The following is a 15,276-nucleotide window of genomic DNA, read 5'->3' on the forward strand; positions in this document are numbered from 1 at the left end:
ACTCTGTCTCTACTAAAAACACAAAAGTTAGCCAGGCATGGTGGCGGGCGCCTGTAATCCCAGCTACTTGGAAGGCTGAGGCAAGAGGATCGCTTGAATCCAGGAGGCAGAGGTTGCAGTGAACCGAGATGGTGCCATTGCACTCCAGCCTGGGTGACAGAGCCAGTCTTTGTCTCAAAAAAAAAAAAAAAAAAAGGGACAGCCTGGCCCCCAGTGAGACACAATTAGACTAACTCTGATGCCTTTGTGTGTGAACTTTCTCTCTTGCCCAGGTATTTAGTCTCACCTGGATGGGTCTTACTACTTTTCCATCTGCTCTAGTGGGAAATTACTTGGCATCCTTCCTTGGCAGGGATGTCAGGAAGAGATGTCTATCATCAAATGCAAGACTGGACAAAATGACAGTTAAGAGCCATTCCTTTGTGAAGAGTTGAGGATTACATGAGAGGTACCAGGAAGGTAGATTTTTTTTTTTTGAATCCACCAAAAAATATGGCAGGAAGAATGAACACAATTCAAGGAAATATTTCTGAGCATCTTGCATTCACCAGGCCCTGTCCAAGCAATGGTGACACAGGCAAATACATAACCCCTTTTGTCTAAGCTCAGCCTTGCAAAAAGGCTAAGGTGTGTGGCCATAATTAAAAAAAGAAATAGACTATACCTAGGGTTAAGCAAGGAGAACAATGTATGGCAGCTACCTCAAGCAAGAGTGACATGTGACTAGAAGCATTAGGAGATTTGAGAGGTGGCTCGAGATGAAGTGTGTAGAATGGGTAGGCTTTGGACAGCTGGAAATGGGTGTGAAGGAAGAAAGGAACCAAGGCAAGAAACTTCTTGCTTGCAGAGAAGGCCAAATGAAATTTTGGCTGGAGCATTTTGTTGTTGTTGTTGTTTGTTTAGACGGAGCCTCACTCTGTTGCCCAGGTTGGAATGCAGTGGCGCAATCTCGGCTCACTGCAACTTCCACCTCTTGGGTTCAAGTGATTCTCCTGCCTCAGCCTCCCGAGTAGCTGGGATTACAGTCCCGCGCCACCGCACCCAGCTGATTTTTGTATTTTTAGTAGAGATAGGATTTCACCATGTTGACCAGGCTGGTCTTGAACTCCTGACCTCAGGTGGTCCACCCGCCTCGACCTCCCAAAATACTGGGATTACAGGCATGAGCCACTGTGCCTGGCAGCATTTGTTATTTATAGTGGGAGATAAGCCTAGAAAATAGCATTTTGGGGTCAGCCTGGGACAGGTCCAACATGCCAGGGCAGATAATTTGGTTTGAATTTGGTAGGAAATGAGGAGCTGCTCAAGGCTTTTGATCAGAAACGTGACATATTTAGCGTTATGTTTTAATGTATAGTAATTCCACAGGTACAAGCAGAATTGAGGTGGGAAAAGATGGAGGAGCAGAAAGATCAATTTGAAGACTTAGGGGATCCCTTCTCCCTGACCATGTAGTGAAAGCACTGTTTCTAAGACCAGCAGCGCCCAAGTGTCTGGCTTACTGCAGAAAGCCAACTTCAATGGCTTGGGAGGAAGCTCACACCTCACTCAGGGTTCCCACCTAGCTAGGAGCTCACACATGTCATAATGTACACAGCAGAGGCGCTGACAGAACCAGAGGACTGGGATCAGTTACTTGGGGAGAGGAGCTGAGCTGCAGAGAATCATCAGTGAAGACAGGAGGCCCCCACAGAGCCCAAGGCAGCCTCCTTTCACCAGCTACATGGAGCTCAGAAGCAGCAGTTCGAGACTCTGAGAGGGCAGGAGGGTTCAGATCAGTGGAAGTGCGGTGCAGTCCCAGGATGTGAGGGTGGGGCAGGGGGAAGCAGGGGCGAGTCTGAAGGACCCAGCAACCCTCTTACTGAGAAGCTGGGCCAGTTCTGCATGATTACAGGGAGTGGCTCTGGCCTTTAGGCCCTAGATCCTGAAGTTGGAGGTTATGCTGCATTTCCTCTATGCTGTCACTGGCTGCATTAGCTGCCTGTGGCCCCCAACAAGCTCTTTTTTGTGTCCTCCCAATTTCTTTCTACTTGATTCATCACTTATTTGAGGCTCTGAGAGTCAGTGTTTGCCTCTCTTTGACAATCTCTGGCCAGACACGTACATGTCTCTTACACCTTCTTTAAGACTAGAACACCCAGCACATTACTGCTTGACGGTCTGTGAGCATCACAAGCTTTTATGAAAGTAAGGTGACCCGGTGAAGTCATTATTCTTTATATAGCAAATCCTGTAGGTAACATAAACAAGTGAAGAGAACTGGTTTAAGAGAAAGTTGCAGTGTTTTAATGGATATACTTTGTTTCTTTATTTCCACAAAGAAACATGCTGTTCTCCATTTTCTGAAATGCCCGGCTCTAACCTTCAACTCTTTACTTTTCACGGAGATACTGGTAGTGAGAAATGTTTCTCCCCCTAAAGAAAAACAAGAGTGCAGGGGTATGAGGACAAAGAGGTGCGGTGGAGACTAGCGAGTGACAAAACACATATGGCACTTAAGAAGGACAAGCAACGAATGACAGCCTAGTGTGGCCAGATCACCTGATTTTTCCACAGAAGCTGGAAACCCAGAATTTTATGTAAAACCTCCCAGTTTTAAAACACTGGCAAAGCAAATGTAAGAAAATTATGTGGGGCGAACAAAGCACATCTCTGGGCCAAATCCTGACAATTTACCACCTCTGTCCTACAGTGTCAGGTCTAAGTTCATTAGCTTGGAGCTCAAGCCATCCACCGCCTGACATTTGTTCATTTCCCTCCACTTCTCAACTGCACGTTCACACTCTTCTCACCACACCAACCCATCTGCGGTGCCCACACCCAGATCTCTACTGTCTTCATACCTCTGCATTGCTGGTCTCTGTCTACAATGCATATTCTCCCTTTCTCTGCCTGGGAATCCCCTATGCAGTTTCTCATTACTCAGATCAATCCACACTTCCTTTTGACAACTACCCCTCTCTTTCTAAGTTTAGGTGCTCTTCATTCTTTCTATGCTTCCATAGTACCCTAAACTTATTTCAACCAGATCTCTTACCACACCATCCTGGAATTGCTGGTCGCCTTGTCTGTTGTTCACCAGTTTGAGTACTCCCTGAGGGCAGGGACTTTCATAGTCTCTGACCTGAGAACCTAGGGTATGGGCTGAGAAATATGCCAAGAAAGAGAAAGTATTTAATCAGATGGGAAAAATGAAAATTCAAATAAGATGGCCAGAAGCCTGAACACTTGAAGGTCTAAGAGGTGATAGCAGGTCATAAACAGAGGTCAAGCTCAGGATTCAGGAATCAGGATAATTAAAACAAGTTCGAAAGTGAAATGTGGTGAATGGTTTAAGATATAAGCTGAGGATGAGGTGAGGGTGTCTGGGGCCTGATTTTGCAGGGTGCTGAGAGTGTGACAGACACAGAGATGGGTCTCACTGCCTTAATATGTTAGTACTGGGTTCTACTACCAGCTTGATAGTCTGATGAGCTTCTCTGTTTCAAGGACTAATTTTCTCAGCAAACATCTACTGGGCATCTACTCTGTGCCAGACATTGTTAGGCATCATAAATATAGAGAGGAATCAGATATGACCCATGTGCTTGAGCTTAAGGTCTAATGGAGGAAATGGACACATAAATAGATAATGAGAATAAAATGAAATATATACACAACAGAAAGCAGCACATGGGGACTATGATAGCACAGAGGAAGGGCTCCAGATTCATTAAGGCACAGAAATGGTCAGACATTCCCTGAGGTCAGACAGCTACAGAGGTGCAGGCCCAGAATTAGAGCCCAGCACTGTTAGACTTATAAGTCCAATTTTTTTCCACTGTAGGAAACTGGGAGAAGACAGAAATCACTTTACGGTTATGGAGAAAATTTTTGTGTGTCAGCTTGGTTAAACTGCAACTGTATGGTTCTAGGTTAAAGTCGGTTAAGTGTGACAGTTGCAGCCAGGCATGGTGGCTCATGCCTGTAATCCCAGCACTTTAGGAGGCCGAGGTGGGCGGGATCACAAGGTCAGGAGTTCAAGACCAGCCTGACCAACATGGTGAAACCCAGTCTCTAGTAAAAATACAAAAATTAGCCAGGCGTGATGACACGTGCCTGTAATCCCAGCTACTTGGGAGGCTGAGGCGGAAGAATTGCTTGAACCCGGGAGGCAGAGGTTGCAGTGAGCCAAGATCACGCCGTTGCACTCCAGCCTGGGCAACAGAGCAAGACTCCGTCTAAAAAAAAAAAAAAAGAGTGATAGTTGCTTGAGATCTGGAGGCAAAAGTGAATCGGCAGCCATCGCTCTCTGAAGATCATGGGGGTTTGTTACAGCAACAGACGAGGAGGCACCAGCAGGTTCACTCTCCTCCACTCGGTATCCAGCTCTTCCTGACTGCTGACCCTGTTGACCAATAGTAGCTCCAAACCTAGCACCAGACAGTTGCAGTGGACTCACAGCCTTCTGTAGACGTCTCCATCAGCTCCTCCACTGCAGCCCCTTTACAACCTCTGAGTGTGCTTGGCTGCTAGGATTGACTTATTCAGTGACTCCATCGATCCCTGCCTCCCTCCAAGTTCAGAGTGGCACTTCCCCAGCTGCACCCACAACTGTATTAGTTTGAATTCCTATAATAAATTCCTTATGCATTAATTCATAGTAGTTCTGTTTTCTTAGGTGAACACTGATTTCACAAGTAATTGAAGCCTGGATGTGGTGGCCCACACCTGTAATCCCAACACTTTGGGAGGTTGAGGTGGGTGGATCGCTTGAGTACAGAAGTTCGAGACCAGCCTGGGCAACATGATGAAATCCTACCTCTACAAAAAATACAAAAATTAGCCAGGCATGGTGGTGTGCACCTGTAATCCTGTTACTGGGGAGGCTAAGGTGGGAGGATTGCTTGGCCTAGGAGGTGAAGGTTGCAGTGAGCTGAGATGGTGCCACTGCACTCTAGACTGGGTGACAGAGCAAGACCCTGTCAAGAAAGAAAGAAAGAACAGGAAAGAAGTAAGTAAGGAAGGAAGGGAGGGAGGGAGGGAGGGAGAGGAAGGAAGGAAGGGAGGGAGGGAGGGAGGGAGGGGAAGGAAGGAGGGAAGGAAGGAAGGAAGGAAGGAAGAAAGAAAGGAAGAAAGGAGAGAAAAGGAAAGAAAGAGAGAAAAGGAAAGGAAAGGAAGGAAGAAAGAAAAAGAAAACAAAAAAGAAGGTAATCAAATAGAACAATGGACTAAGGTTAGAAGTCCAGCTTCACCAACATATCCATAACTCCAGTACCCTGCATTTAGTAGTTCAGAAAATGTTTGTTCAGTTGGATTGATGTTTAAGTTGCTTTAGGTTCTTTACTGGTACAGATATCACTGCAAAGAACAGCTTCTAGGAAACTTTTGTTTTGCTTTTGCTTCTGTTTCTTTTCCTATGGTCAGTTCAAGAGTGTATAGTCATTTATGGCCCAGGCTTTGAAGATTTGACCCAGGACAATATCTGTTGTGTTGGCTTTATGTGCTCTTCATCTCTTGGGGTATGATAGATTTTCCTCTGGCTTTGATTTTTCTCACTCCCTCACCTTCTGTCCCTTGCAAAAACAGAGAAAAACCTCACTCTTGTGCATTTACTCCAAATAAAGTATTTCACACTCTAATCAGATCATCAAAAAACACATATTGGGTTACCCTTATGGGAATGCTTCTCTGGCCTGGCTAGGCTGGAAGTGGGAAAAACAAAAACATCTGGAAATTGAGGCTCTGCTTACTTGGGCTGGATGGACAGCAATCAACTCTGAAACACTTAATTGCAGGGAAATTTTCTCTTTGCTGCTTAGACCATTCAGCACTTGCCGGGAGAAGACATGTTACATGCTCACTTTATCTTCTGGAAAGCTGGATTATATGTTATATTTCAATTAGAAAACCATTTACAGAATGTCTCTCCTAAACTAGTCCCTCTGCTAGTTGCTGGAAATAGTGCCTTGAGGTGTTTTCAGGTTATGGGGGAGAGTAACACAATGAGTTACAGCACAAGTCAGCATATAGTGCTAGAAAAGGGGCATAAACAAGGCATTATGGAACAGAGAAGAGGGCAATAGCTGATAAGGGGGTGGTGGAGTAAGTGAAGGAACCTAAGAGAGATGTTAAAGGATGTATAGGCAGAGGAAACTAACAGTTATTAAGCACTGAGGTTTCACAGAGGAAGATGAATAAGCCTAACAATCATGCATTGATAATCTATCCTGTGCCAGTCACTAAGCTAGGTAGTTTACATATTTTATCACATTAAATCTTCCCTAAAACCGGCCAGGTGCAGTGACTCACATCTGTAATCCCAGCCCTTTGGGAGGCTGAGGTGGGTGGATTGCTTGAGCTCAGGCACTTGAGACCAGCCGGGGAAATACAGGAAAACCCCATCTCTTAAATAAATAAATAAATAAATTTTCCCCTTAACCCACCTGGAAGAAACTGAGGCACAAAGAGGTAATTTGTTTAAGAGCTTGAAAGAGGTAGAATTGGGATTCAAATCTAGATTTCTGTGACTTCCAAGAACATTCTCTGCTCTCCCTTGTGCTTGGAGAATTATTTTCAAAAGACAGTGAGATGGATCATGAAGAGCAAAAAGGATTTTGACAGACTTTGAAAGGCACAGAGGTGCAAGAAGGGATGGCATTCTAGGCAGAGGAGTAATCAGAGGGGTACAGCCACAGGGCAGGGTGTGAAGGTGCAAGGCCTGTTTGAGGCACTGTAGGCAATCTAGTGGGACTGCGGGAAGACATTGCCACATGCCCATACCACTGTCTTCTCAAATTCAACATGCCAATCATTATTTCAACACTGCTAGGGGATTCAGAGCTCAAAAAGGCTCAGTCTTTGCTCCCAAGGATTCTCCAATCTAATTATGATCTGGTGAGATAACCGCCATTACCACTGATTGCCTTGTATGTTTCAGCACAGAATGTGTGTGTGTGTGTGTGTGCATGCAAATACTCATTCAAGCATTATTTGGACCATTTCCTTCCCATAATTATTTCTTGACACATATACTCCCTGGGCTTTCCATAAGTGTGTGTTCCTTTATTACCTCTGCCTTCGCAAGGCTTGAATTTGAACTACTGGCCTTGCAGTGGTAAGTTTAAAGCCCATAGCATCTCAACAAGTGTCCTTTCAACCCGAGAAAGACCTGACTTGATCTTCCATTAGCTCACTTAGAAAATACTGCTCAACTCTGGGGTTGCAAAGAAAAGATCTTAATTGGAACTGACAAGAAAGTGGACACCTTCTACCATTTCTCTGCAGACTTCACAAGTGCTCAACACTTCTTGAAAGAGAGTATGGCTCCAAGCCTTTCCATTTAGCTGGCTGGAGCAGAGTTTTAAAAATGCACTTTATCTCTGGCAAATCACAGCAGAACGCCATCAACAGCTGGAAACTCTCTGAGGTGAAGACAAGTTGGATATTATGCTTGGATTTATATCCCCCTACCCCATGATAGCTGATTTCCATTTCTGACAGGGTTATTATTTCCATCTTTATAAAATATCTTGAATTTCACCTTGGATAATTACTGATTATCATCAGCTCCTCACCTGAGGCATCTTAGCACTTGGGTGAACATTTTAAAAAAGGGCTTTTTTTTTCCAAAAAATGAACTGGGGAAAACTCAGTGTGTGAGACTATGTCTTTATTTCTATTTTCATTTGCAATTCCCTTTGGTTTTCTAATGATCAAGCCATTCATCAGTGTCAATTCACCATTCAGAGTACAGGCAGTGTTTTTGCCACCTGGGTTCCAATATGGATTAAATGGTAATAACTTGTGTTACTAAGTCTGGTGGTACTATGGTAAACACAGATCCAAAAAGTTTTAGGGCATAGACAAGATCTCAGTAGCCATCTAAGGTTTTTATTCAAGGATGTACGTCACAATCTTCCAAAATTTAACAGAGCTCTGCAAGTTATTCTGACAAGTACTCCCAGTTGAGGACCACTAAGAGTCTAACATCCCTCATCTTGCTTTTCGAGGTTGCCATTCTATGTGTAATTTTTTTTATGTCTTCATGCCTGCCTTTGCTTTTCCTATTTTCTCTGCCTTGCTGTCTTTGATACTCTCTCCTCACTACTCTGCCTGGTGAAATGCTGTTCACTTTATGAGGTCTAGCCCAAATGCCACCTCTGCTATGAAGCCTTCTGTGATGGAAATAATCCTTTTTTTTTCCCTACTCTCATAGCACAGTACCTTTAGGAACATCCTGTGTTATTACTTTCTTCTATAATGTATACAGCTATCTGCATGTCTATCATCCCATCCCATCTTCCCCACTCAACTATGAGCTCCAAAAGAATAAAGGTTGTGCCTTTTTAGTCTTTTTTAGAGACAGGGTCTTGCTCTGGCACCCAGGCTGGAGTGCAGTGGTACAATCACAGCTCACTGCACCCTTGACCTTCCAGGCTCAAGTGATGCACCGGCCTCAGCCTCCTGAGTAGCTAGGACTGCATGTGTGTACCACCATGCCCAGATAATTTTTGATATATATATATATATTTTGAGATGGAGTCTCGCTTTGTTGCCCAGGCTGGAGTGCAGTGGCGTGATCTCAGCTCATTGCAACCTCCACTTCCCAGGTTCCAGTGATTCTCCTGCCTCAGCCTCCCGAGTAGCTGGGACTACAGGCACGTGGCCCCATGCCCAGCTAATTTTTTATATTATTAGATGGGGTTTCACCATGTTGGCCAGGCTGGTCTCAAACTCCTGACCTCAGGTGATCCACCCGCCTTGGCCTCTCAAAGTGCTGGGATTACAGGTGTGAGCCACTGCACCCAGCCTCGATTTTTGATTTTTTTGTAGAGACAGGGTCTCACTATGTTGCCCAAGCTGGTCTTGGAACTCTTGAGCTCAAGCAATCCTCCTGTCTCAGTCAGCCAAAGTGTTGGGATTACAGGTGTGAGCCACCTTGCCTGGCCTAAAGTTTGTTCCTTATTCATCTTCATATCTCCAGGGCCTGGCATGGAATGGGGCCTGGTGCTCATTCTTTGAATAAATGAGGAAGCTGAAAAGTGAAGAGACTTTACATTGGTCCAGTTAATTTAGCCAGATCTGGACTTCCTCTGCATTTATTCAGTAAATTGCTTACAAAGAAAGATGTGCAAGGATGTGAAGGAGAAGGACCTAAATGGCCATGATATTAGTTTCAAATATTATTTGTAAAACATCACTTTCCTAACAAAAGCAATAATAGCTGGTTTAATCTGAATTAGTAATGAAAGAATGGATATCAACTTGAACTTGAGGATGCGTTTTCAGGAAAGCAATCTCACAAAATTTTAAAACTTAATTGACTGCCTCAGTCAGTGGAAGAAATATTAGCCTGAAAATCAGGAGACCTGCTTCCTGGTTCCTGCATGACTTAGAACAAATTGCTTCACCTTTCTAGGTCTCAGGCTTCTCTTATATAAGATGAGGCAGTTAAAGTGGAATATCTCCGAGGTTTCTTCTAGCTCTGAAGTTCTATATCCTTAGCCAGAATCATTAGTTGAATGATGTCACAGTTTCTTTATTTTGGCTCTACTCTATATCTAGGAGAATGAAATATTCTTCATAAGACAGAGTTTTACAAAATATATTATGACATTATAATAATATAAATACCTAAAAGGAAACTTGGAAATAGAGAAAAGAAAAAAGAATAATCCATAGCTCCACTACCCTAATATGTTAATGTTTGGACATGTTTTCTTCCTTTTTTTTTTTTTTTTTTTTTGAGACAGTCTCGCTCTGTTGCCAAGGCTGGAGTGCAGTGGCACGATCTCGGCTCACTGTAACCTCTGCCTCCCCAGTTCAAGCGATTCTTCTGCCTCAGCCTCCTGAGTAGCTGGGATTACAGGCACATGCCACCACGCCTTCCTAATTTTTGTATTTTTAGTAGAGACAGGGTTTCACCATGTTGGTCAGGCTGGTCTCAAACTCCTGACCTCATGATCCACCCGCCTCGGCTTCCCAAAGTGTTGGGATTACAGGTGTGAGCCACTGCGCCCACCCTCTTCCATTTTGTTTTTATATTCACATGCATATGCTTTTCCACTTATTATAAGCATTTTCCTTGATGTCAATTATTTGTAACGTTCATTTAAAATGACTCCATACTGAGTAGATGCTTGGGATAGTAAATACTCTTCTATTGCAAGATAATTAGGTTGTCTTCAAGTTTTTTATAGCATTGAAATTCAAATCCCTGTAAATATAATTCTTTCCATCTTTTGGATTATTCCCACAAATAGGAATCCTATATCAAAGTTACAGCAGAGGAAAAATATCTTTTCCTTCTACCCTTCTAAGTTCTGAAGTCCTGGTAACAAAAGACAGATTAACAAAAGAAAAGCATTCAAATCTATTTAATGTAAATTTTACATGATATAGGAACCATCATAAGGAAATAAAGACCCAAATAAACTGCTAAACCTAAGCACTCACATGCGAGGTCTGATGAAGAGTGGAAAGTTATGGAAAAATATGATAGGACAAAGTGGATATAAGCTAAGGTTAATAAGCTGGGGGAAACTTAGCAAGGCCTGTTTGCTCAGATTCTTCTTGGTGCCCCTCTATCTTGGAGAAAAGGATGTTAGGGATAGCACCTCTCACAAGTACTAAGAGGTTCCTAAGACCTGCTTCAGGGAGAAGGGCGGGAGGAGGTCAGAGAGATCTTCCTGCATCAGTCATTTTCTCAAACTCCTTTAGCTTAAATATTCAATATGCCAAGATGCCATATTTTGGGGTAGTGTATTCTGAGCCCCATAGAAGGGTATGAACATTTGAGTGACTCTTATTACACATTTCCATGGTGTATTTCAGTGAGCGACTGTGATTTTGCTCTGCAGCATTCTTTCACCTTCCTCTGACAGCAGTACCCCAATTTTCCTAAGGGAAACCAAGCCCACCTTCGCACTCACTCCATGTTTTTTGGGAATAACTGACTTTACCCACATCGCTTCCTCTCTCTCCAGAGTAACATGTGGTTCAGACCTGGCAAATCAGGGCATTACATGCCCCTGTCTACAGTTCAGGGATGGGCATGTGACCCAGATAGAGCCCATAGCAACAGAGCAAAGAGATTTTGTTAAGACTGTTCATGAGATGGCAGGTGCTGTTTTCTGCAGAGGCTGTAAGCAGGGTGGATGATGTAAACCTGGGGCTGCTGGGAACCAACAGATGGAACCTGAGTATGAAGCGATCACAGATGGCAGAGCTCAGAGATGAGGAGATACTAAGACTGGCTCTGTTTGAATCCCTAGATTCAGTAATGCCTGAAGCCAAAACTACCCCAGAACTTTTCAGTTAGTGAACAACAAACATTCTTTTTTTTTTTTTAAGAGACAGGGTCTCACTCTGTCATCCAAACACAACATAGCTCACTGTAAGCTCAAATTCCTGGGCTCAAGCCATCCTCCTGCTGTAGCCTCCTGAGTATCTAGGACTAGAGGTGCGCATCACCATGTCCAACTAATCCATTGTTTCTTAAGCCATTTCATTCATTTGTTCATGTTTGTCACCAAAAGAAAAACAAAGCCTAATTGGTATAGGTGGGCTTTTTGTTTTCTTTCCTGTCTTTTTTTTTTTGAGGCTGGAGTGCAGTGTCATAAACAAGGATGTCTCATTTCAGCCTCCACCTCCTGGGCTCAAGTGATCCTTCTGCTTCAGCTTCCTAAGTAGCTGGGACCATGGGTGCATGCCACCAAACTTGGACAATTTTTAATATATACATATATATTTTGTAGAGACAGGGTTTTGTCATGTTGCCCAGGCTGGTCTCGGATTCCTGGGCTCAGGTGATCCTCCTGCCTCAGCTTCCCAAACTGCTGGTATTACAGACATGAGCCACCATGCCTGCCCTGTTTTAATTTTCACTTTTTAAAAAGTTAGTCAACTTTATTTTTTAGAGAAATTTTAAGTTCACAGCAAAATTGAGGATGTTGTGTACATCCCATCCCCATACATGCACAACCTCCCTCACTATCAACATCCTGCACCAAAGCGGTGTGCTTGCTACAATCAATAAAGTTACACTGACATAGCATCAGTCACTGAAAGCCCATCATTTACACCAGGGTTCACTCTTGGTGTTGTCCATTCTATGGGTTATGACAAATGTATAATGCCACGAATCCACCATTATAGTGCTTTTTACTTTTATTGAGATACAATCTATATAAAGCACATAAATCATTTATGTACAGCCTAATAAACTTTTACATATGCAATATCTATACATATAGCCCCTACCCCGATCAAAATATAGAAGATTGATAGCATCCTAGTAGGCTCCCACGTGTTCTATAGGTCGCTCCCTAAAGGTACTTACTATTCACACCCCTATCACTATAGATTATTTTCAACTGCTTTTGAACTTTATATAATATAAATGAAATCTCACCCTTTGATATCCAAGAATTGTTTTATTTTTGTTTTTTAAGCCACATGCATGGATATGTTCTACGGTCATCAGGGCATATTTATAAGTAGCTAAATCTTCTACATTTTCTCTCCAGCATTGGACCATGGTAACCGACATTCAGAATAAACACTTTTTTTTTTTTTTTTTTTGAGACAGGGTTTCACTTTGTCACCTAGGCTGGAGTGCAGTGGCATGATCATGGCTCACTGTAACCTCAAATTCCTCGGCTGAAGCAATCCTCCTGCCTCAGTCCCAAGTAGCTAGGACTATGGATACGTGCCACCACACCTGGCTAATCTTTAAAAAATGTTTTTGTAGAGATGGAGTCTCACTATGTTGCCCAGGCTGTGAATAAACACTCTTAAAATGCTGCAAGTTTCAATTTATTAAACATATTCAATACACTTTTCAAGCACACACAATTTGCCAAGCACTATATTAAAGGCTGGATATAATAAAAAAGGGGAGTAGTTCCTTCCTTCAAGGAGCTTTGGCATCAGCAACTACCATGGAAACAAGCAATTATATTCTATATTATTAAAGAAAGAATACATTTCGTTCATTATCTGATACTGGGAAAGTGGGGTATAGATTTGAGGAAGAACGTTCATTTACTGAAATATTTATTGTGCCCATCTAGGTCCTGGGCATGGAGAATACAAAGAATCTTGGCCTATGCCTTCTAGAAGCTTCCTACCTGCTAGAAGGAATTATTATCTCAATACAGTCTGATAGTTACCTAAAGTAGGGCATGAAACAGGTGCCTTGGGAACCTGCAGGAGGAAAACTGATTGTGGCTGGTGTGGGAGGAGAGGAGGCTTCTAAAAAAGAGGGAATTTGGCAAAGTCTCTTGGATAAAGAGCAGAGTGCAGTGGGAGCACCCCAAAGATTGATCTCCATGCTTCCACTTTTACACTCTTATTCTCATTCTCACAGTATCAAATATTATGTCTAACATTTGAAAATGGCCTGGCATTTTCTCCTAAAGTTGAACACATTAATATTTAACTTTAGGAGAAAAGTTGACCCAACAATTTCACTCTTGGGTTCAAATGACTTAGAGAAATTCATAATTTCAATAGGCGGCATGAACAAGAATATTCAGAGCAAACTGTTCACATGAACAAAAACAATAAAATGTTCATCAATGGGAGAATGGGTGAAAAAATGGATAAATTCACACAATGGAAAAACAACAGTTAAAATAAATGAACCACAGCAACATGCGACAATATGGATGACTCTTAGCAACATAAATAAAAACAGTAAATAAATTCTAAAATATGACATACAGCATCACATACTTTTTATGGTATAGTTTTTTTTTTTTTTTTTTTTTTTTTTTTGAGACGGAGTCTCACTCTGTCACCCAGGCTGGAGTGCAGCGGCATGATCTCGGCTCACTGCAAGCTCCGCCTCCTGGGTTCATGCCATTCTCGTGCCTCAGCCTCCCGAGTTGCTGGGATCACAGGTGCCTGCCACCGCGCCTGGCTATTTTTTTGTATTTTTAGTAGAGGCGGGGTTTCGCTACGTTGGCCAGGCTGGTCTCAAACTCCTGACCTCGTGATCCTCCCGACTCGGCATCTCAAAGTGTTGTGATTACAGGAGTGAGCCACTGCGCCCGGCAGTTCTATAAATTTTAACAAAGTTTTTGTAACTACCACTACAATCAAAATACAGAGCAGTTCTATCACCCTCCCCCAACTCCAAACCCTTGGCAGCCATTGATCTGTATGCTGTTGTGATATTTGTACCTTTTGGAGAATGTCATATAAATGGAATCATATAGTATGTGACCTTTGGATATTGGCTTCTTTTACTCAGAATAATGCCTTTGAGATTCACCCAACTTCTTGTGTGTATCTTACCTGTTTTTTATTGCTCAGTAGTATTCCATTGTATAAATGTACCACAGTTTGCTTATTCACCCACTGAAAGACATTTGGTTATTTCCAGTTTTTGGTGAATATGAACAGAACTGTTCTAAACACTCATGCATGTTTTCATGTGAAATTTTTCATTTCTCTAGGCAAAGTGTGTATGAATGCTATTGCTGAGTCATATGGTAACTGTTTGAAAGTTTACAAGAAAATGCCAAACTGCTTTCTAGAGTGGCCGTACTATTTTGCATTCCTATCAGTCATGTATGAGAGTTCCAGTTGCTCTGCATCCTCACCAGGAGTTGGTGTTGTCAATGTATTTTATTTCAGCCATTCTATTAGGTGGGTAGTGGTATTGTATCATGTATTTGATTTAAGAGACGGGGTCTCACCATATTGCCCAGGGTGGAGTGTAGTGGCTATTCACAGGCACAAGCATGGCACACTACAGCCTCGAAATCCTGGGCTCAAGTGATTCTCCTGTCTCAGCATCTGGAGACAGTCTCTGCACTCAGCTCTGACATTGTCATTTTACTTTGCATTTCTCTTATGGCTAATCGTGTTCAGTGTGTTTTCTTGTGCTTATTGCCATCTGTATATCCTCTTCGGTGAAGCGTCTTTTGCCTATTTTTAAATGGGGTTGTTTTCTTACTTAGATACAAGTCTTATGTCTCATAAGTGTTCTGCAAGTATTTTTCTCCCAGTCTGTTGCCCACTGTTGCATTCTTTTAATGGTGGCTTTCACAGAGCATTGCCTTGGCAGCTTTGTAACAAATCAGTTGACCTCAGACTACCACTTATAGGAAGAGTATATTTACTTTTCCCTATTCCTTCAGTTAGGTACAGCTAAAAACCCTGGACACTATATGTAAAACATTATACATAAAACAAACGTAAGAAGAATCTGAAAGGTGACAAGAAGGCAGACCACCTAAGGACCTGGGACCCAAGGAATACACAGTAATGAGTTCCCTGGGTTTT

This window comes from Pongo abelii, chromosome 9, assembly GCF_028885655.2.
Source record: "Pongo abelii isolate AG06213 chromosome 9, NHGRI_mPonAbe1-v2.0_pri, whole genome shotgun sequence".
NCBI lineage: Eukaryota > Metazoa > Chordata > Mammalia > Primates > Hominidae > Pongo > Pongo abelii.